This window comes from Micropterus dolomieu, linkage group LG11 (genome assembly GCF_021292245.1).
Source record: "Micropterus dolomieu isolate WLL.071019.BEF.003 ecotype Adirondacks linkage group LG11, ASM2129224v1, whole genome shotgun sequence".
Classification (NCBI taxonomy): domain Eukaryota; kingdom Metazoa; phylum Chordata; class Actinopteri; order Centrarchiformes; family Centrarchidae; genus Micropterus; species Micropterus dolomieu.
In genome coordinates this window covers 27,237,835-27,250,547 of record NC_060160.1, presented here as the reverse complement: position 1 = coordinate 27,250,547, position 12,713 = coordinate 27,237,835, and the positions used below count along the sequence as shown (strand labels likewise).

Genomic DNA, 12,713 nt, shown 5'->3' with positions numbered 1-12,713 from the left:
ACTATTACTGTAACGTTGCACTGGGAGTTTACCTGAGTTTCCAGCTCTGTCTGTTCTCCCTGTCAGATAGCCGCTGTCATTCACTTTTATCGTGAGTATTGTGCATTTGCATTTGTGGTTCCCTCAATGAACTGTAGTTCCTCAGTGCCGGCAGCACTCATGCAGCCCCAGACCCGGACACTCCAACCACCATGCTTCACTGTAGGCAAGACACACTTATCTTTGTACTCCTCACCTGTTTGCCGCCACACAGGCTTGACACCATCTGAACCAAATAAGTTTATCTTGGTCTCATCAGACCGCAGGACAGTAATCCACGTCCTTACTCTGCTTGTCTTCAGCAAACTGCGGGCTTTCTTGTTCATCATCTTTAGTAGAGGTTTCCTTCTGGGACGACAGCCGTGCAGATGGTCTAGGCCACCGTGCTGCAGCTCAGTTTCAGGGTTTTGGCAATGTTCTTATAGCTGAGGCCATTTTTATGTAGAGCAACTACAATTCTTTTTAAAGATCCTCAGAAAGTTCTTTGCCATGAGGTGCCATGTTGAAATTCCAGTGAAGGAGTGTGAGAGTGATAACACCAAATTTAACACACCTGCGACCTTGTAACACTAACGAGTCCATTGACACCGGGGAGGGAAAATGGCTAATTGGGCCCATTTTGGACATTTTCACCCAGGGGTGTCCACATTTTTGTTGCCAGCGGTTTAGACATTAATGGCTGTGTGATGTGTTATTTTGAGGGGACAGCAAATTTACACTGTTCTACAAGCTGTACACTCACTACTTTACATTGTAGCAAAGTGTTATTTCTTCAGTGTTGTCACATGAAAAGATAGAATCAAATATTTACTGAAATGTGAGGGGGGTTCTAACTTTTTTGAGATCCTGAAACCGGAGTATTAACTTCTCTACAAACAAAAGTAGTCACAATGTCACCAAGCTTCCAGTATCACCTGTTGTGGAAGGACCTGCAACTGAATTTCCCTGTGCCACTTTTTGATGGGACCAGACACTTAAAGGTTCAGTGTGTAAGTTCTAGTGACATCTAGTGGTGAGGGTTGCAAATTGCACCCCCCCTCCCCTACCCAAGTGAGCAGTATAGCTACGGTGCCTGAGACAGGACAAATATGTCATATATGAGATAAAAGAGATTGCCATTCAAGAAAATAGGTTTCTTTTAGATATATTAAGAAATTATATAAATTATGTAAAACCAAATGTTTTTTTGAATATTATTGTTACTTTTTCATAATAAACAACAGCCACATGAAGAAATGAAGTGCTACATGATGTCTCATTATTTTACATCTTGGGAGTGTTGGCTCATCTGGACTAACATACCAAAGTAAATGAAGAAATTCTCAAACACTATCACATCTAGTGCATCAAGTATGACCACTGACAGATACCAGGACAATGTAAGCCTCACTGTTTCTGCACCACAGCCAATTATAAACCACATAATACATGAAGTTTACAAAGGCATTGGCTGGGGAGGATCAATGCTCCTCTCACTTTGCTTAATTAGATAAGCAATCTGCAAATATTACCAAAATGTCTTTTTAATTTTTTGAAATACAACAGAAACACAAAGTAGTACTGACAGCCATAATTTCAGCTTGTGGTAAAACGGTGCAACGTTTTTAATGGGCATTTAGCATGTGAAAGTACAAATTACATATTTGTGTACACAGTGGGAAGCAATAAGTTTTTTTTAATGCAAATTCGGAAAGTATTCATTATTGGTCACTTGATAGGCACATGGTCTTGTTCTATATCACCATTAGCAATAAAAAGAAGTACATGTTTTCCACCAGTGCAGTGAGATGTGAAGTTTAGCTGCTGATCTGAGCTTCCCTGCTGTTACCATATTCATCAGCTGTTTGTCTCAGGAAGGTAACGACACATTTCTGTCCACGTAAAAAAGCCATAACAGCGCTGGAGAAGAACAACATGAAATTACAATCCAACTACATATTTTTGGAAAGTTTAGCTGGCTGATCTGAGCTCCGATGCTGGAAGCTGCCATTTTATTGCCAATTAGCAATCAGCTGACTCTCAGGAACTTAACACACAAAGCCAAAACAGAGCGCTGAAGAGAGAGAGTAACTACATGAAATTAATCCAACTAGCATAACACCACAAGCCAAAGCACAGCGCTGGAGAATAAACCAATCCAACTAACAATAAATGTTTTTCAACCTGTCAGTAAAAGTTTAGCTGGTTGATGCTTCCATGCTCTAAGCTAACGTTATGGTTTTATTGCCAATTAACGTTACTGATCAGCTGATTGTCTCGCTAAGTAACCGGCAAAGCCAAACCACAGGCTGTAGAATAAGTAGGCAGCATGAAATTGATCTATATTTCACACCACTGACAGGGGAAACATGTCACGGCTCTCTGTGATTATGGCCAGCTAATAGCTAAAGCTCTCAACCAACAGTTTTCATTTGCATCGCTAAAGTCTGACAAAGTTAATTACCTGTCCAGCAGAAAACAGACAACTTCGGCACTGCTTTGAAAACATCTGTCCCACATTAACGTTTTAGCCTTCCATCTGGGAAAATCCACAAAATCCGTGATTTCTGCCATCATATTGTCTGTCCCGACTCCGTCTGGCTCTCGGCTCTCGTGTTAAATAACGTGTGTGCTCCTTGAGTTGTCAGAAGACTACTCAGAGACTGTATATTACGTATAACTGTATAACGCCGTGATGACGATGTTTGTTCGTTGATGGCTACGGTTAAAACATGACGACAAAATACAGAAACCTCCATAAAAGGGGGTGCCCGCGGTTATGTAGATATAAGTGTCTCATTCCAAGGCAATAGAAACATAATGGTTCATTATGTAAGGTCTTTATACACCACTGAAAACATGGTTATGGATCTTATATTGCATTTCTGTCAATAGAGCCTCAGAAATATTAAACACTGGACCTTTAAAGGGATCAAAGCCAGAAATACTCCACCCTGTTCAGTGTCAAACACTCGGAGACGAGGCTTATGCTGAAGGAGAGTGTTCCTATCTTCGTTTTGATGTGTTTTTCTGTCTGAAATACATTTTAACTGACACCAACTGAAACCAAGTTGGCCAAAGTTGCTGATATCCATCAATGGGGAAACTTTTACAGTTATCGTGCAAGACTACAAGAAGATAGATTTAGAGAGCCAAGCCCTGCCAGTGTTAAACCGTTAGAACAGGTGCTCTTCTGGCAACTTGTTGCCATGAGTTGTGGTTTGTCAACACAGGATGTTTAGTTCAAACAAATGAAAAGACTATATGAGTGCATGCATCCAATCCACCAGCAGAAGACACATAGATCTCAGTTCATAAGCCACATCCTGTCACTGAGTGACAGTGCTGGATGAGCCTTTACGTGCAAGCTTTTACATAAAGCTGCCATTTTTTGGAAGAGGCGTAAAACTGATAATTATCACCTAAATAAATGTGTTATGGCATTTGGAATTACATTTGTGTCACCTGATGAATGTGAGTGCAATATTCTCTCTCTTTTAGCTCTGTTTTGGTCTTCACCACCTGCTGAGACTATAATCACCAGCTAGTCAGCTCAGTTCAGGGCGTAATGTTGCCAAAGCAGTTTCCAAATCAAATGTTAACATTTGACAATGACATGAGAAGATTAATACAATCAAAATTCAATTTAGCAGTTACACATTATAAAAACAATAATAACAAATACAGATAGAACATGAACTAAAAATAAAAGCGAACATGATGTAACCTGCCATGCAGCGAACGTTAAGTGCTACAGTTGACAGTCACTCGCTGTTGTGACACAGGGACACATACTTGGCAGCAAGGTTTGCTGTATGTCCTTCTCCTAGGATTATTCCTAATTTATTGTTAACTAACCTAAAATTGGGTATTAATATATGGAAGTTCTCAAAATATTGCTCTCTTAAGTTTCTATATTCATTATATTTCAGGAGATTTCTGTACCGACTAAGAAGCTGCCATATCGCTGACAGTAGAGAGATATCCAGCCATTTCATAATCTCTGTTTAGGGCCAGAAAACGTTCTAGTTTGTGTTGTTTTTTGTCTCATCCTCCCAGTGTTCCAAATGAGTATTGTTGCTTTGAGTGATCATTTGGTTTACTCTAACCGGTGTTTGTAAAGCAGTGCTGGCTTGAGAAATGTGTGTGTGTGTCATGTTGCAGGATTTGTTTGTCTCAGGACTAGCTGGCATAAGGGACTCTTTTCCGGGTTCATCTCTTGGGTTTTAAGAGCCTTGAACTGGTGCAGCAGAAAGTTAAGCGCTGTTTTTCTATTATCAGTGCAAACCGCCCTAATTCTGCCCTACATGCTGTTGTAGGAGACTTTCTTTGAATGTGTAGGATGTTTCTGCAGAATTCTGCATGTAGGGTCACAGTAGGATGCTTCTCCCATCTCTTGTAGATCGGATGACTGAGTGGACTTTTTGGGTTTTTGTTCCTGGAGGTTTAGCTGCTGTAGTCCCTCTTTTGTGGGTGACGGCAGGCTAACTAGTTAGTCTCTAACTGTGTCTATCTGCAGTTTGCTGCTGTGCAAGTATTGTACAGTGGCTTTATCACAAAAAACAGCTTCCTGAGAACTAGAGTCTGTCAGCCAGAAAACCCAAACAATGAACTAAAAGAGGCTACAAAGTGTGAAACTGGGTGTACTGCTGAGTTCTCTCTCACATTAAATGTAGCTTGTAGCAGTAATTTGATACATTGTTAATGCAAATATTAATTGCAGTTAAGGTACTGTGGAAATTCATGGGCTCCACTGAAAGTGTTTTGGTGACTTTCTGACCACTATGGCCACAAAATCGAATGTGCAAAGGTGGCCGTTAAGCAATACAGTATGGTGTAACACTAAAAGGCACTTAAACCATTGTAGAGGAGAGGGAGAGTGTTACTTTCTCCACTCACATTTTCTCACACGGTCTTGGGATTTGAACCAGTACTTTTCCCAGTCGTAAACAAGCTTATATCTGAGGTAAAAGGCATGTTATTTAGTGGAATGGAGCAACATGTGAAGGAAATGCAGGGAAAATGGGTTTGTTTCTTTCTGTGTACTTGCATACAGGTGTGTACATGTGTGTATGTGTGTTAATCAGTGACACAATTCTTGCCATGGCACCGTCGTCACTTTAATTTTGTTATCACAGGCAGTCCAGCGAGGAGGGCACCTTTAAACCAGATTAACATTTGCTGGTGCGTTACATAAGCAAACACCTTGATCATGATTAAAATAAGAAGGAAAAGATTATCGCAGCTAGTCTGTCATTCAGACCTCTGAGACAGTTTTCCTGCTTTTCACCTTTTTTTAATGAAATACTTTCCCTCAATTCCTTTGTTCTCAATGTCATTTGCATCTTTAAATTTTTCGTGCCAAATATTATTCATGGTGGCTGTTAGTCAGGTTGTGGCTTATTAAATCTGATTTTAGTTTTAATTAGCACCATAGGTGAGAGACTTTAACCAAAGTCTGGCCCAACAACATATCATACTGAAATATTATATAAATTTTCAGAATTGGGTTTTAATGGCATCAATATTTACATGGAATAATATAATTATTATAACTATTATGTAATAATTTATATTAGATTTTAACTTGTTTTAAATTCAACTCGGGGCACCACTTTAAAAGGAGAAAACTAATTTACCATTTACCTGATGTAATGTATAAAAAAAAAATTACAAAAGTATTAATTTGGAATTTAATAACTATCATGAAACGAATAACTACCATCAATAGCTAACAGGTTGAAAGATTTGGAGTTGTGTTATATTCACTCTTATGCAACCTTAAAGAAACCATTTGTTATGACCTGGCTCAGAAAGCCACAACAAAAAGACACCACAGTAGACATTTAACAAAATATATTTATTTAACTCATAATAACGCCTAATTAAGACTTGTTTCAAAAGTAAAGGTGATATAGTATGGGGTATGAACATCAGTGGTTTCAGTCATGTCCAGGCAGAATGATGGATGCATGGAAAATGTGTGAAAGGGTGTTATAATGTGCAAGAAACAATAACTAGAACTAAAATAGCATGTCCAAAACCAAGAAAAAGGTGGAACCTGTGGAGGGAAACAGAGGTAAGTTAGCAGGGAGGTCTGTGACCTCAGCCCAGCAGCATCATCCCTAAGAATGAGAATAAGGTCTTACAAAAACTCTACAGGGCAATTAGCCCAGGTGCCCAGAGTTACTGCCATCAGTCTCAGATAGAGATTGGCCACGCCACACATTATCCCACAGTACCTACACACTACAAATGGTCCCACACTACCTACAGATCCACAACAAAACAAGTGTAAATGTTCCGTATTTGTATAGCACCTTTCTAGTGTTTTCAACCACTCAAAGCACTTTTACACTACATCTGCATTCATACACTGGAGGAACAGCAGCAATTCGGGGTTCAGTATCTTGCCCAAGGACACTTCCACATGCACCCTGGAGAAGCCGGGGATTGAACCACTGACCTTGTGATTAACAGACAACCCGCTCTACTGTCTGAGCCACGCAGTGCTAAACCAAAGCAGCGCGCCAAATAAAGGCTCAGTAGCCATAAAAGTTGTCCCAAGACGCACAACAAAAGGGAAACAAAGCTACAACAAAACTCATACTAACCAAATAAAGCATGAGCTTTAGTGCTTAACGTATATTACCAAAACTAGTAAGCCAACCCACCAAGACACAGACGCGAACCCAGATGGTTAACTTCCTCAGTGCCAATATTTTAGTTCCCCAACCAGACAAATGTCTACCATAAACCTAAAGATACTAAGACACACAAGGTTTAAGGAAATTTAGTAGTACTTGACTTAAGATTAAACAAAGCACTGATTTACACTTTCAGTCGTCCCTGGTGGTAACACCAGCACAGAAACAAGCCCTGCTACTGCAAGTTTAGTTTTCTGCAAGGCCCCCTGCTCAAACAAATATGACAAGGTATCATTTGTCATCCTTACCACTCACTAACACCGTAATGCTCTGTGTCTCTGACTAGTTGCTCTCTTACAGCCACTGATAAATGCCACCACAGACGCACCAAAAAACAAAGTCAAAGAAGCCAAAACAATAACTTACCAATCAACCACTAATGTTGATGATATGCGTGGGCAAATCACAACTCCCGACAGGAACAATTCCCCCAAACTGCCTACCTAAAACTTACTAACACTCACCCCTGGTCGTCATGCAGCTTGTGGTAGGTATTTATGCACAAAAAACAGCAGATTTGCGGAGTAACCAATCGAGCGGATGTGCCCCCCGAGACAGCTTGTCCGAAAACAGCTGTCACTAACCACAACGCCACAACTCTATGAAAACAACAAACTGACGCAACCCAAAGGGGAAACGACACTTAGACCTAACAGGGAAATTCCTGTTCAAAGCATATCAAAAACATTTATACTTACCCTCTGATCAGCACATAAAAAACATTTACCAGTCGGGCACAAAGGCTTCCTGAAAATCCAACACACGATGCATCTCCCAAGACAAAGTACAAAACCAGCACACAGCTGGATCAAATGAATAATCAGCAGTGCAGTGACACTACACACCCTGATGCTCCAAACGAGTTTTACTGCACTAACCTTTGTTAAAGAGAGAGAGCAGAAGTTGCACTGAAGTTTTATTAAGCAGAACTGTCAACCTTTACCTACCTGGTGCTGAGATGGATCCAATTGCAGTGAATGCTGCTGGACAGATCTGGTAAACACAAACGTATAGGGAGTGTGAGCTGAACAACTCAACTCCCACCTCCAGAAGAATTTCTTGCACAACTTAAGGTAGGTTGGAGACATTGGATCTGAGTGGGCTGTGGCCAAAGCCGATAACGTGGTTGTGTTGGCTTCATCACGATGTGACCTTCAGCATGCACTGGGGTGGTCTGCAGCATAGTGTGAAGTGGTTGAGATGAGGGTTCGCACCTCCTGCCAAGCATCTGAGGCCATGCTCTCTGCTGCGAAAATGTGGACTGCTCCCTACGTCACACGCTCACACCCTAGATGATTTTTGTATGATTTTGTCATGAACACACAAGAGTCAGACCTAGCAATACTTGCTTTGATTTTACCACAGGGAAATCAATACTTTTCTTGTTTTGTTGATACTTGGGGGAGGCAACCATTGAAACCTACCACCCTCCACCTCCCTCAGCCATACACAAACCATACACATTGAAGACAGGTTGAGATATCCCTGCTCATTAAACCAATCGATAACCACTTGCTATAAACTGCAAGCACAAAAATGAACAGGCAGGGAAGTCTTAGTATATTCCTATGAGGCATCATGGATGAGTTCCCATGGACTCTTCCCCCAGCATATACACTAAATCTGGTTCTGTTTCCCTGTTGAATGGATTAGACAATCCCATAAGAAAAGTATATTCACTTTTGAGAGGTCTTCTTATAAAATCTCTGATTTCTCAGTTTCAAGTGCGGCTGGAACTTTGGATGTTCCCAGCTGTGATGCATATTAAATCAATAGCACTTCTTAGAAGTACTAGATAGTAATACTATAGTAGAAGAAGTATCAAACGCCAGCGGAATTCTTGCTGCCTTCATCCTTGATGGGCAGACATGCTAATTTATGACCAGTTTTACTGAGGAAGATCAACAGATTTCATAATGATAATATTCTGCAGTATAATCCAATATGATGCTGAGGAGCTTGTGCCAGTGTATCTCTGGATTCTTCATGTTAAGGCATGGATAAAACCCACATGAATTCAGGAAGAACATGCACCCTTCACACACAAGGCACTAGGAATTTAACTCACAATTCTCTCGCTAAACTGAACACCAAGGTTCAGGGCCTGGACTTGTTCCAGTTCTGAAAATTCATAAAAGCACAAATGAAAAAAGACACCATCATCATAAATGAGTTGAGTTGAGTTGCAAAAACATCTCTGTGACAGCATTCTGCAGGGCAGTATTAAGGATTTTAAAAATACCGAGGTCATGTGTCCAAGGCCTTCCAAAGCATTTATTTTTCTTTTGTTCAGTCAGTTAACTGTTAAATTAGGGATTCTGTAATATGAGAGTTCATCACATATGCTTGAATGTAAATGTATCACGTGTGAAAGGTTTTGCACAAATATCCGTGAATCACATGTGTCCTGAGTATATTTGAAACCTCAGTGTTCTTTTATTAAGGCCTACCACCAGTTTCCAGAAGTGTGAAAAGTCACCGTAAAGATTTCTGGTACAGACTGATTCCTCATTTGCCAGTACACAAAGTAAATTTTTTTCATATTAACATACATATTTTCTTCATTTCACAGCCTCTCATTTTTTATGGCTGCTAATAGACTAAATCTGAGTTAGAACTAAGTTTACCACTGAATGTCATTACACACCTACCCCATTGGATCTTCTGTCCATGATCATCAACAATACCCAGCACACACACTTACACACACAAACACAAACACCGCCTTACCACCTGCCTGCACCCCCACCCCTACTGTCTGGCATTCCCCTGTACACAGACCCCCTCCTCCTTCCCCTATTCCCTCCATATGCCTTAATGATGACCTGCTAAGGCCTCCTTTGGCTGAATAAAAAGGGATAATTGGCTATCATTGTCTTCCCCCGGCGCTACGGCGGTAGTGGCGGCAAAATGCTGGTGTCCAGATGCCCGGACCTCGACTCTCAGGGCCTTAATTAGAGTGAACCTGAGGACCAGGAAAAGGCCAATTAGAACTACCCAACACACACACACACCACCACCCACTTTTTCTTTTCTATCTTCGCTTATTTGCCGGCCTTTCAATCTGCATTCGCCCCATCTGTCTGAATGCAGGTGAAGAAGGCGGGGGTGGGGGCAGTCAGGGGCTTTCTTTCTCTTTTCTTAGGGCGTGCATATCTGTGTGCACATTAAACATACCCCCCTGAAAATATATATATATAGATACCTCAGAATCATGTATCCATTCTGGGAACCACTGATTCAGTGTAGATTAGGTGTATTGCACTGTATCAGTGGTTGCTGTCCCATATGCGTGTTTCTACTTTGCCAACAACAACAAAATCTTTTTGCAATTGCCTTTTATTTATCAGCTGAACTGGGATTACATTTAAACAGGTGTATTAGCCCATTCTGCATCCACCTGTGTTCCTTCAAGTGCAGTGCCACCCAGTAAATGCATGCTGTCATGATCAGATTGCTAATTTGGGGTTTATGAAAGCTCAGGACCATTAAGTATTACGTGGTCGCTTGGAGGAAATGCCTAAGGGAATAATCTGTGAATTAATTCAAGACCTCCATAAGCAATATTTACCCGTGCAATTTAAAAAGCATAACAGTGTCCCATCAGGTATCAGTTCTATTCAAATGACCTGTACTCTCTTTCGTTTCTGAGATAGAATTGTGGTGAATTTACATTGAGAATTCATTCAAATGGATCTCAGATTAATCAGAGTTAATGCTGCTGCATGCTGTAAAAAGGACCTTTTAGCATGGTAACCAGGCATCCTTACATGTATTTACATTATTCATGAGGGCGATTTGAATAATGCTGCCTCTATTACTACCTCTATGGTGTGTTAACATGTATTAAGAGTGATTTGATGAGATGTGGATTCATGGGGAATGGGGGTGTCGATTACCACTGGAGTTAATAGGGCTGAGTGAGCAAATGGTGCGAGCAAATTTCATGCAGTTCGAACTCATGTAACATTAATGTAATTCTTTAGGAACACGACTTTTAAATCCCTGTATGTTATAGCACCATGCACATCTGATTTAAAGCAGCTACTAATCAAATTTGAGGAGATTTCCAAGAGCCAGCCGTGCTGGCATGCGGACTTGTTTTGAAAAGTTTGAGCTTCTGAGATGCTAATTGGCTCCACAGGATAAACCACACAACAGGAACAAAGTGCCATGATACATGCATGTTAATATCTAGAGAATACAATTAGTGAAGTTCTTGTGAGTAGCATTCCTGTTGGTGCCACATGCTACATCCTGCTTCATTCTCACACTATGCAAGTCCCCTTGTTTTGTGGTAGGTAGAGTAAATATCTACCTAATAACTGTTTTGTTGCCTTCATCTGTGTTGTCTCAGACTGCCATTTCCACCAGAATCAATCAACACCTCTCTGAAGTGGCAGAAAGCCACACAATAAGGTCTGCTTTGTGAGTTTGATAACTTTGTCACCATCAGCAATCCGGTGAGTAAAAGAATCTGCAAAAAACTACTGGAGATTTTAACAATGTGAAGTGCCAGGCATAGCAGTAGATAATACATTAGGGTTTAGAATGGAGGAAATCTGTGTAAAGAAGCTGTCTTCCTTTCAGGTCAGCTTTAATGCCTCCAGAGCTGGTTGGGTTCCCTCTGCTATAAACCATTTCAGGTGTTGCCAGCTTCAAGGGGCATGGCCTATTTTGTGTGTGTGTGTTACAACAAAATGTTCTAAATAAGCAACAATATATACTAAATAAATAACAATGTTTGAATTCAGAAGTCTGAACTTCATCGTTCCTTTTATTGTTCATTGTTTATTAAGGTGAGACAATGTGTAAACTAAATTTACAAAGTAAAAATATTATGTTTAAATATGCAAATGTGGCAGTATCAAATGAAATATGTGCCAATTTGCAATATTTTAAGAAGTGAAATCTGAACACTGGATTAAGTCAGATTCAAAATGATTGTTTTCTTTTGTTGACACATTACACTCAATTGTTTTTATACTGTCAACAGGTATAAAAAAAACAAATTTCAACCTGTTTTGGGGAATAAAATGATCAGATGTTGTGCCCTTCAGAATTTAGCCATGAAGACAGCTGGAAAGTTTGGTATATGTAAGTGCTACTGAAGTCCAGATTTTAGGCTCAGAGTATGAGGAAAAACTCAATCAGAAAACTGCCTGTAAAGATATTGTACAATTATACACATTTTCATTAAAATCAATATTCACAGATCCAATATCCAATCAAATTCTTAACAACATCACTATATAACATCTCAGACACATCGCCTTGAGTTTATACAGTTAGGTGAACCCAAGACACTTGATTGCCTACCATTTCACTATTCTGTGCATCTTAAAGAAATCTCAGATTATACTATACAAAAAAAGTTCTCTCCTTCCACAACTCTCATGGATACACACTGGACACAGTTTGCCCTTCACTCTCTATCCACCACCAACATTCCCCCAGACACACTTGGCAGAGATCTGGGCCGTTATTTATCAAGCTTCTCAAAGTGCAATTTTAGTCTTAATGCTGAGAATTCATGAAATTTACTCCTACTTTTAAATTTAAGAATAAAAGCAAGTTATCACGTTTCTTAATGCTAAGAATCACTCTTACTCTCAAGTGGTTAGGAGCTGCCAGTAGGGCTCGTGATGGCACTGTGGAGACAGAGACATGAGCAAATCTTTCAGGAGAGGAATATTGTTTCTGAATCATTTGGCGACGCACAGTTAATAAGACGCAGGCATAATCCTTGTCAGCGAGTTGGTGAGGGACGTCATCTCACCACTGACTTTACGCAGTAATACGTTTTCAGTTAAACTGAAGGTGGTGATGACGCTTCGTTTCTTTACGTCAGGACAAACGCAGCAATGCTGATGATTTTGGTTTGTCACAACCATCAATAAGCCGAATAGTCATGGAAACAATTATAGCACTTAGACTACAGCTCCGCACGTTGTCACGTCACGTGGAGTAGTAGGTGCAATTGATGGC

The 12,713-nt window shown here is 40.3% G+C and overlaps 1 protein-coding gene and 1 long non-coding RNA gene across 3 annotated transcripts in view; one reads left to right on the top strand and one right to left on the bottom strand.

Moving 5' to 3' along the window:
- The window catches only part of ccdc85ca (coiled-coil domain containing 85C, a), a 480,744-nt gene that overhangs the window by 317,461 nt on the left and 150,570 nt on the right, over positions 1 to 12,713 (bottom strand). The gene's annotated exons all lie outside the window — the stretch shown is intronic.
- Positions 7,659 to 11,439, top strand: LOC123979127. Its single transcript, XR_006827156.1, has 3 exons — positions 7,659 to 7,798; positions 11,083 to 11,188; positions 11,316 to 11,439. It is a non-coding gene; the product is annotated as an uncharacterized LOC123979127 (long non-coding RNA).